This window comes from Chinchilla lanigera, unplaced genomic scaffold (genome assembly GCF_000276665.1).
Source record: "Chinchilla lanigera isolate Chin_1 unplaced genomic scaffold, ChiLan1.0 scaffold00007, whole genome shotgun sequence".
Lineage (NCBI taxonomy): Eukaryota > Metazoa > Chordata > Mammalia > Rodentia > Chinchillidae > Chinchilla > Chinchilla lanigera.
Window position 1 is genome coordinate 36,971,078 of NW_004955408.1, and position 10,117 is coordinate 36,981,194.

The 10,117-nt window shown below is 36.8% G+C and overlaps 1 long non-coding RNA gene across 3 annotated transcripts in view; it reads left to right on the forward strand.

Annotated features, from left to right (window-relative positions):
• Positions 1-1,241: 1,241 nt before the first annotated feature.
• LOC102029592 overlaps positions 1,242-10,117 on the forward strand; it is a 27,113-nt gene continuing 18,237 nt past the window's right edge. For 2 of the 3 annotated variants that reach the window (XR_259735.1, XR_001232071.1), the window contains exons 1-2: positions 1,242-1,318; positions 1,947-2,085. This is a non-coding gene — a long non-coding RNA (uncharacterized LOC102029592). Of the gene's footprint in view, positions 1,319-1,946; positions 2,086-3,184; positions 3,249-10,117 lie in introns of those variants that run through there. The other variant, XR_001232070.1, reaches the window with a different exon arrangement.

Below are 10,117 nucleotides of genomic sequence, written 5' to 3' on the forward strand. Positions count from 1 at the left end.
AGGGACAGTAAGAAGCTTGTAAATTCTCAGTTGCTGCTTCTTGGTTACTTTGCTGCTTTGGTGCCTTCTGCCCACCAAGAACTGTTTCTCTTCTGTGGTGCTCCTCTGCCGTGCTGCCCTGCCTTTGGGCAGAGACATCTACAAACTCTGAGCTAAATCTTTCTTCCCTGAACTTTATCTGTTGAGTATTTTGTGTCAGCAACAAGTGAGTAGGCCAGAGGGGGAGGGGCAGGAGAGAGAGGGGACTAAAACAGAATGGTGTGCTGTGCACACATACCGCCTCTGCATAATGAATGTAATCATCACGTTCTAGAAATATAAATAATAATAAAATAAAATTTTTATAAATTTGTAATTGACAGAAAAGGTTCAAATCAGTTATAATACTTAAAAGAACCCTGTGTATTTCAAATTTGAACCAATCAACTGCATTCCACAGTAGTCTCAGGACATCCTCAAGTCTAGATTGATTTCTGAGCATTATACTTTGATGATAACACTGCTACACTGGATACTTCCAGAAGTGAAGATCAGAATGGTGACAGGCCTGGAAGCTATTTGATGAAGGGAGTGATCAATGAAGGTAGAGATATTTATATCAGGAACAGACCACCATGGGTGTTTTTCATCACCCACTTCCACATTCCCATACACAACAAGGACACGGAAAAGAAGGAAGACATCTTACATTGATCTGAGTGATAGTACTGACGCCAGTGGGTAGAATTCTTGAAAGGGAAAATTTATATAGAAAAGTACTAAATAATTTATCTTCTTTAATCCACTCTAAAGCATAATGCTTTGTGGAAAAGAGAAATGTTGCCTGTCACTAAAATTAGAGAGGAAGAAACATCTTCTGTAGATGTTGTATCGAACATTCCTTCCAGCCACACAAAGTTCCTATTTCCCTGTTTCTTTCAGTTGCATTGCCATTTTATTAATAACTACTTTAACACAAGACAAAAAACAAAACGCTATACTCTTCCACATGCTTGAGGGGCTCATTGGACTCAGCACTTTTGTTGCCTGCTGTGGTTTCAATGTGGTTTTGAGTTTGTACCACATGATTTCATGCTCCAAGAGCTTGGTCCTCAGTGTGGTGTTGTCAGAAGTAGATGTGAAACCTTTAAGAGGTGGCACCTAGTAAAAGGTCGTTAGGTCAACCGGGGGCATATTAGCCCCAGTTCCTCTCCAACTGCCAGCCTGAGAATGTGATCGCTCACTCCCACATGGACCCTGCAGTGACGTCATCCACCCTTAGTCCCTCCCCAGACGCTGAGTCGGAGAAGCCACACAATCCAACTTTCAGACTACAACAGTAAGCCAAATAACTTTTTCTACATTATAAAGGTAATCAACTTCAAACATTTTATTATAGTAGCAAAACTCAGATAAATATGTTGCCTCTAATCTCAAGACTTGCTGCTGCCTGCAACAGCCCAGTTTGAAATCATGAACTTGCGGCCTCTTTTCACTTTGGGAGTAAAGTAACAGTAACGATAGCGACAAGAAAAACGAATAGGTCTCCACAGTATGAAGTGGCAACTACCTTCAGGCAAAAATATTCTAAATCGTCTCATACTTTTCCATGAGGAACTTTGAGTCAGGAAATGTAGCACAAGAAGTAATTCAGTTATCTTAGTCCCTGACTCAAAATCTGATGAAGCACAATTTCGATTGAGGCAAAAACCATACCATATCTGTATAAGGTAAAGATGGTATTTTGTTCTAAAGGAATTATAGTAGATCTTTATTATTCTTGGATTCTATATTTGTGTGTTGCTTTACTCACAATTTGGGGGTTACGAAATGTACTTGTAACCCCCAACTTAATGCAAAGTGGTAAAAATTTGAGTTGCCTGACGCAAGCACTCCCAAGCTGAGGCCAAACAAGGTAACATTACCTTATTACTGCAGCTTTTCTACTGTAAACAAATGTTTTCCAGGTGATCTATCTGGTAACGCAGTCATCACAGTTTGTGGATGGCTTTACTGTTTCAAATGATCCTCCCATAGTGCCGGCCTACTGAGGTCCTAAGATGAAGAAGGCTGTGATGTGCTCCCCACAGAAAACACCTGTGCTTGGTAAGCTGGGAGCAGGATGGGTCATAGTGCTGTTGACTGTGAGTTCAATACTAATAAATCAAATATAGGTGTAGGTATAGATATAGATGTAGATGATATAGCTATGGATATAGCTATGGATATATCTGAAATAAGCTTATGCACTGACGAGTTGACAACACTATTGTGACCTGGGCTAGAAGGAGTGTAATCCTGAATTTCCAGGAATACTGGTACAATATTTGCTTATTCAGTGTTAGTGGTAACTTCATAGGACATAACTACTAGAAATAAAGAAGACTGCAAGCTCACTGAGAACCTGTATAAAATTTGTCATATGTAGGACCTGAGACAATCAGCCCTTATTTCTTTATCAAAAATATAATTTGGAGCAAAGAAGTAGAAAAATTTAGGCACATCTAGTTTGCTTTCCAGAAGTAATGCTGAGATGTATTTTAGCAAATTAATGGTACAAGCTATGGGTAACCAGTCAAACATTAATAACTGCATTGGAATTAGTGAAAGAAAAATGAGGAAAGGGAGGAGGAAGACAAAAAGGAATAATATATAGGTAAGAAAATGGTAAGTCCACTAAACTAATGGGAAAAAGAAAAATCTAGATTGTCAAACTATCATGCTTAGTAAAAGAGTTTATAGTAGCTATACTATTTAAAGCTGTGTTTCACTTAATTTCAAAGTCATGAAAGATCAGATTATAGTTATAGCAACTGCATCTAGAGAAAGCAATGTGTTTTAAGCAGTGTGTTTTCAAATGGCCCTTCCAACATTTTCCTTACCTCTCAGTGCTGTAGTTTAGATTTCTCTTTCCCTGTCTAATGCATATTGACTCTGCCATCAATTTTCTTGAGAAACAGAAACTAAGTGCTGAAGGAGAGAGGGCAGAGATGAGTCTGCAGGGTCAGGTGTGCAGGAGTCTGCACTGTATCTGGATTTTGGAGGGAGAGGAACAGGCGGGGATAAAAGCTCCAGGAAGCACTTGGGGGAGAATAAAGAGGGAAGTGTGGAGAAGTGAACTTGGGAGACTACTGTGACAACAGCTCTTTGGCATATGAAGTTGATCTTTTTTGTGCATTATTTTCCAAACATTTCTACCTATAAGGGACAAGAATCTGCAGGCCCATGGATTAGTAGAAAAGTCAGCCACGGATCTAGAAGAAAATGAGGTAATTTTATTCTCAGTGGTATTTTGGTATGGAAGAGAATGAGATAGTTTTGTATTTGGTTGTATTTGATTATCATGTGCTGAAAGTCCTGGCTTCAGCTGCTTGTTCGTCTCTCTCCCACTCCTCCCACCACTGACCCTCCCTCTGAGGCCCACTTTTATCCTATTATAGGATTTTGACAATGAGACCATAGGAGTATAAAAGTGGTTCTATCAGGGTCGTCTCCTTTCTTAGCTGCAGCACTGTTCCCTTGAACTTAAATGATTTCTATTAACTTATATATGTGATGCCTGTACTATCTCAAATAAAGGGCCTTTATGATTGTTCAGGTGTGTGAGGCTCTTACTTAAGGAAAGAAGCATTGCATAATAACTTTTTCATTAATAATTAGTTTTCATACAATAAAAGGAATGTAGAATAGAATATTTTACATTCAGCAGACTTGGATTCTCATGTAATGAGAACAGTTAATAAGGAAAAATGGCCTTACATATTTGCATTTACAGAAGATATAAAACAGATGAAAAATATTTTCTCAGTTTTAGGCTGTTACACATGCATGCTTTTGAGAAGGAATCTCTGCCCTGCAGTAGTAGGCTTGCACAAGATGCAAAGGATAGTAAGAACTGGAAACATCTGCAGTCAAAGAAGACCTAGAGTTTCCAGTGTTCATTGGGGATTTCAAATAGTCCTGGAAATTCTGTAGTAGGGGACAGGATCTTTAACTACTTTAACCTTTTTACTTTCATTTGACATGTGTTGTCTCTAGATGTCTTTCTTAAGTTTACTTTCTTTCTTCAGCTGTTGTTTGCCTGGACTTCGATAAGAATGACTCACTCAGCTGCTCAGGTGATGCATTTGTTGATCTCTAAGCCTTACTCCCATCCAGCTTGGAGACTGCTGTGTTTGTCAGAGTTTGACTCTGGAATAGTTACAAGCTTTTCATAGCTAGTTCACAATTGGTTGAGATTGCAGATGAGACTCGCAGATGTAATACAAAACCTTTTGTTATGCAGGTCAAAGAAGAGTGGGATAGGGCATCCATCATGTTTGATTTTGAAATGATGTTTAATTAGTGTAAACATTCATGGACATGAGTGTCTGGAACTAAGTATTGTGATCTCCATTATGTCCTGAAAGATGAGTAAAAGATACCTGCTTTATATGGTTCATTTATCTTTGAATTTTTCATGAGCAAACTAATTTTTTTGAAGCATCATCAATATGTAAAGTTGAAGGAATTATTTGAACATGTATGTCTGTTTTCCATTTCTGTCATTTAGGAGACAAAGTCACTATATCTTATTTCCCTGAAGTAATCAACAATATATCAGTTAACTGCGACTAATATCACAATGCATGTCAAGAACTTTCTGTCACTTTCTTTTCCAGAATTCCTAGCTGAACTCCTTCCACATAGTGCAATCATTTTCCTCAGTGGCTAATGCTCTGGGTTTTCTCTCAATCTGAACTTTTGTCTTTATGGCCAAAAGCTGTTTTCCATGTGAATCTGTGCGAGTGGTGACTTTTTCCCAAACTTGTTGCCTTGTCCTTAGGAAAGAGCTGTTTGATGGCACCCTAAGTAGATCTTCCTTTAGAAGCAGCCACTTACAAATTTCCACGATGTCCCATAGACCTAAGATAATCCTTGTATTAGTGGAAAATTTTCATACTGTGAACCCAGATAACATTATAACTTAGTCCTCTTGACTGTGCCAGAAATACACTGGATGAAGGTAATAAATATCATCTATTTGCTGATGGAGATCTGTTATACATCTGATGACGTTATCCCTGCTTATCTGTATAATAATCAGGGTAATGAAAATAAAATTCAATGATGACAGTGATATTAATGATCTGCCACTCACCTAGCATACGCTATGCACCAGATTCTAGGCTACATTTTAAGAACATCATTTACTTTAAACTCTATAGTAGCCATACCAGGTGCTTTTGATCTCCCTTTTCTATACAGAAACTTCAGTTAGGCTATGTAAGATGCCAATGTCAAATGCCACAGTGCCAGAGCTAGGCTTCTACCTCAGATGGAATGGCTCTCAAGGCCTGTTTCTATGTGGAGCATCAGAAAGTAAAATGCCATTGAGCCACCCTGATGCAGTCATGGGACAGTGGGTGTGAAACAAAGCCAAGTGGCAGGCCTTCTAGTCAAATTGACCTCTGTCTCTCTGCTGTGAGGTCCATAAAAGCCTGTGATGTAGGTCCTGTTAAAATTTAATCTGGTTTATTGGTTCTGGAACAGTACCAGAAGCTCTGCATTCATTCATTCATTCCTTCTTTCCTTCCTTCAGTCCTATAAGTTCAGGCTTATAGCACTGTAATGTTTGCATCCCTTGTGTAAAATTGATAAGTGTATGTATAACATCATAACTCCTTTTTCATCTGTTTTCCCTCCCTTCCACCCCACTCCCTCCATCTCTTGGTCCTCTTTTCATTGCAGGAAGTTCTATGCCTCTACTCCCCATTGTCTTTTGTTTTGCTCTTTCTTTATTATTTGCATTTATTGTGTAAAAACACAGTGTGATTTTTATGCTTTTGTGTCTAACTTGTTTCACTTAACATTACGCATTTTTAAGAAGCTCCCAAATGTGACCAATGTGCTGGGCTAGAGAACACAGTTTGAAAGCAAAGAACTTTTAAGCACATTGTCCTTACCAAGCAGAAGTTATCCGTATACTGGGTATGATGCACTCTCATGTTCAGTGTGAACTGGACTGAGGCTGGAGAAATACGCTGCTTGAAGGTCAAGATAACCTATGATGTGCATTTTTTAGTCATGAAAATCCTTTGGCGCTATGATTAGTTATTTATTCAAATCCAGCCAATTTATTATTAGCAGCTGAGCTTGAGGTAGAAATCGTATCCCTAGTTCCAAGTGAAATGATTTTTTGTCCCTTTGCTGCCTTACTTATAAAGTTGTGGTGTTTGTTGTTGCTGTTTTGTTTCAGTTTTTCTAATTGATTTAAACTAGATATGTCTTTCTTTTTCTGCTGAAGGTACTATGTGTATCAGTGTATTAGTGAGAAATATTGATTGACTGAGTATCCTGTTACTTTGGCTCTGGTAGAACAAGGATTTCTGTTGTAAGGCAAAAATGTCTCTTTAAGTCTACTTGTAGTCTTTGAATACTCAAGCCAACACCAGTGTGATATGTATTCTTTTTCATGTGCAGTATTAATTGCAGAATCACTCTGCACCATTCTAAGGCATCTATTTTTTCAGAAGACTTCTTAGTATAGGTGAACAGGAAGTCAGTGTTTCCCGTTTGTATAAGTATTCTGGGAAACACTCATAAAATTAGAAACTTCACTAAAAGCACCCTTTCTCTCATTATGTAAAATAGTGTTACATTTGCCCCACTCCATAACTGTACTTTATTTTCTGCAGCTGGCTTCAGGAATTCTTTCTAATGCAGACAGATAGCAATCAGATTACCTAATACGAAAACAATCCTACCTACCCTATCATGGTTTCTAGTTTTTTAAAAAATGATGCAATGACTTGAATAAAACAAATATTAAGAAGTTTTCCTATAAATGTGAAGTATAAGATTTCACCATCCCCCCCCTCCAACTTCCCGCCCAGGACTTTCCTGTGTGGTGTGATTTATCAATGCTATCTTTGGGAAGCAGGCAAGTGGTACACAAAGGGGTTGTTGAAAAGTGCTATTTTTGATTTGCTAAATTCTATAGGAATATAGCCTCAAGGAAATCTATTAAAGAAAAACACTGCAGCTATTCCATTTCTCACTTCTGCCAGGGTTGTGGATAACAAGGCCCATAAGGGACACAAGCTGGATGTATGAGTTTGGATGAAATGTTTAGCCAGTGGCTGAGTTTCCTTCTTTGCTTCCCTGGGTAGGTGAATACGATTGATACATAGTCCTCACTTCCATTCCCCTTTTCCTTTGCACCCGTCAAGTTGTGAGCCTCTATTCTGCATAGGTATCAAACTGCCCACCTAGATGCGGTACATACCAACACATTTTCTGTGGGTTTCTCAGGAGGCACAGTGAATGTCTCAGCTGCACTGGAGGAGCAGCTTGTAACCAGCAGCCGAGGAGCAAAGTTGTATTGCAACTGCCATTGTTCGTGTGGCACCATTGGAAGAATTGTTTTGGCTAATGAAAGAGAACACATACAAGAGATTAAATCAAAAATCAAGTATAACATAGCTAACAGCTTTACTGTTCTATGAGAAATAATAAGTTATGTCCAGCTTTAACAAATCAGAATTCAAGATTCAAGGCTGTGGAGATAATGACCTACTAAACAGTGTATGTTTTTAGGCAAGCATTATGCAGGTGATAGAAATTCTTAGATTTTTTACTTCTCTTTCAGAATGGTTATACTCTCAAAAAAAAAAAAAAAGAAACTCACAGTCATTTAGAATTAGCTATGCTATTCCATATCTTGAATGAAAAATCTACTTGAATTAAGTAAATGCTCAGGTCTTAAGATATTACAAGTAAAAATCAAAACTAGATCCTATTTCAAATCAAAGCACAAGTTCTCACTACTTCTGATGTGGTTCATGTAATTTTAAGTTTGGTGAGAAACTTGGATAATGATTTCTAATGTATTCTTATCACTATAGAATGAGAAGATCATAAGATTAAATAATAAAAATCATGAGTTATCTTAGTAGATTTCTTTGAACAAATTGTTGACCTACTCTAAATTATACCAGAGGAGACTTTGTATTTACTTTTTCCAGCGTGACTCCACTAAAAAGTAGCTCCTGAATACATGCAATTAATTCTGTGAAAACCATGAATGTGGATTAGTTCAGGCATTTAAATATTAATATAAACTCTTTTGTATCATTTATTATTGACCAAGCCAAAAACAGGCCTTACCTGCAACACTACAAAAACATTAAAAAGGAGAAAAATAGTCATACACATCACTACTATTTTAGTTCCAAACAGTTTGATCTATTTTCTATCTTATCTTCCAACTACTGATGTATTTTAAATGGTTGTATTTATTATATTGAATTTATACTCTGACATTTTTCCACTTAACGTCATGTAATTATCATTGTTCCTTAGTGGCTTATGGGATTCAAAATTTCTATTTAAGTTTTGCACAGCATTTGATGTGCTTAATAATGCTTTATTTACTTAATCTTTTATTATTGGGCTATTGATTTGGCTTTAGTATAGTAATACTGGTGAGGCTACATTCCCCTCGTATGATTTAAAATGTTTGAGTTTTAGTTTTATAAGCACACTTTTGTAAAATAGCACTTACTCTTTTAAAGCAATTTAAGCAGCTCCAGAAAGTTCATGAAAATTATAAGAAATAATCAAACAAGTAAAAATTATCCAAACTATACATGTGCATTCATAAATGAATATTATTTATGAGACCACAAGGTCAGAGATCATCTTTGTCTATGTACATAACACAAATAGAAAGATAGGTAGATATATAAAGATATTTTAATTTTTATGATACAATTTGCTTATATTTCAATAATTTTAGCTAATTTGTGATAAAATCATTGCATTTAAATTTTATTGATTTCAATGTTAAAAACATGAGGGAAAATGAAGGAACTACTAAATTTCAAGTAGGTATTTAACAAATCATTGTCTTTTTTTTATTTTTCTGTTCCATTTTCTTTCTTTATTCCACTCTTCTTTATGGTAGTAGGGGTTGAACTTAGAGACTTCCCACTTAATTACAATCCCAGCATTTTATAAATATTTAATTTTGATCCTGTGTAATCTCCTAAATTTCCCAGGAAGAGCTCAACCTTAAGATCCTCCTGCATCAGCCTCTGAGATTGTTGTGTTTACAGGTGTGTGCTACCTCACCTGGCCAAAGTTTATGTTTCTCAGAAATCCAAAAACAGAGTATAAAACATTGATAATCTGCACTTATTTTTTCTTTTTATAATTGGTCTTTAGAGAATTTTGATTGAGTTCCTGCTATGTGGATATAAATATTAGAAGGCAAAAAATCTTCCCATTTCCTTTTTTCAACTTTTCACTATTTCAGTTGCATTATAATTTGTACATAATCAGTGTGTATATTTGGTTGTGTTAAATGCAATTCATGTAGTGTTTATTTCTATTAGCTCCATGTTTAAAATATTCAAATCTCACCACTCTTTTACTTCTTCTTTGAATTCCTAAATCACAGATTGGGTTGTTTTTAAATAGTCATTCTGGCAAGGGTTCAAGGTTACATGTGTTAGAGTTATAACTACTTGAATTTTGTCTGTTGCTATCCTACTGGAACAACCTGCAGAGGGGGTCTGACAATGTTAGATAATGAGGCAGTTCCCTTGTGGGTCATCGATGGTTACTCTGCAGCAATGTAAAGTTTGTCTCTATAGTTACCCTTTATCAGTTCTTTGTATTTCATTGTATAGGCCTAGACACCACATATCTACCTACATATATGCAAACTAGATACATTCCAGATTATTTATCATCTACTTTCAATAGGAAAGTGTTAAACAGTGCCCTGAATGGTCACTGGTAAGGACTGATTAAATAGTCACACACACGCCTGTAATGTGAAAAGGGCTGAGCCAGCTCTGTGTATACTAATACAAAAAGATTTCTGATGACGATTGTTAGGTAAAATTTCAGAATGGCGCAGGCTACATATTTTGGTGTCACAGAACAATTCCTGTCTGAGCAATGAACCCCAAAAGTGTGAGTGGTCTCCTGAAGGCTGTGCATTGGAGGTGTGAGTATATTTTACTGTGTTTGCACCACAGTGGAATGGTCTAAGCTTGCACTTCTCAGAAAGGGCTCCCACCAGTTAGTGACACAGCTGTACTTCCTGCTTGTAAGAAAAGTGAATATTAACATATATAGTTTATTTGTG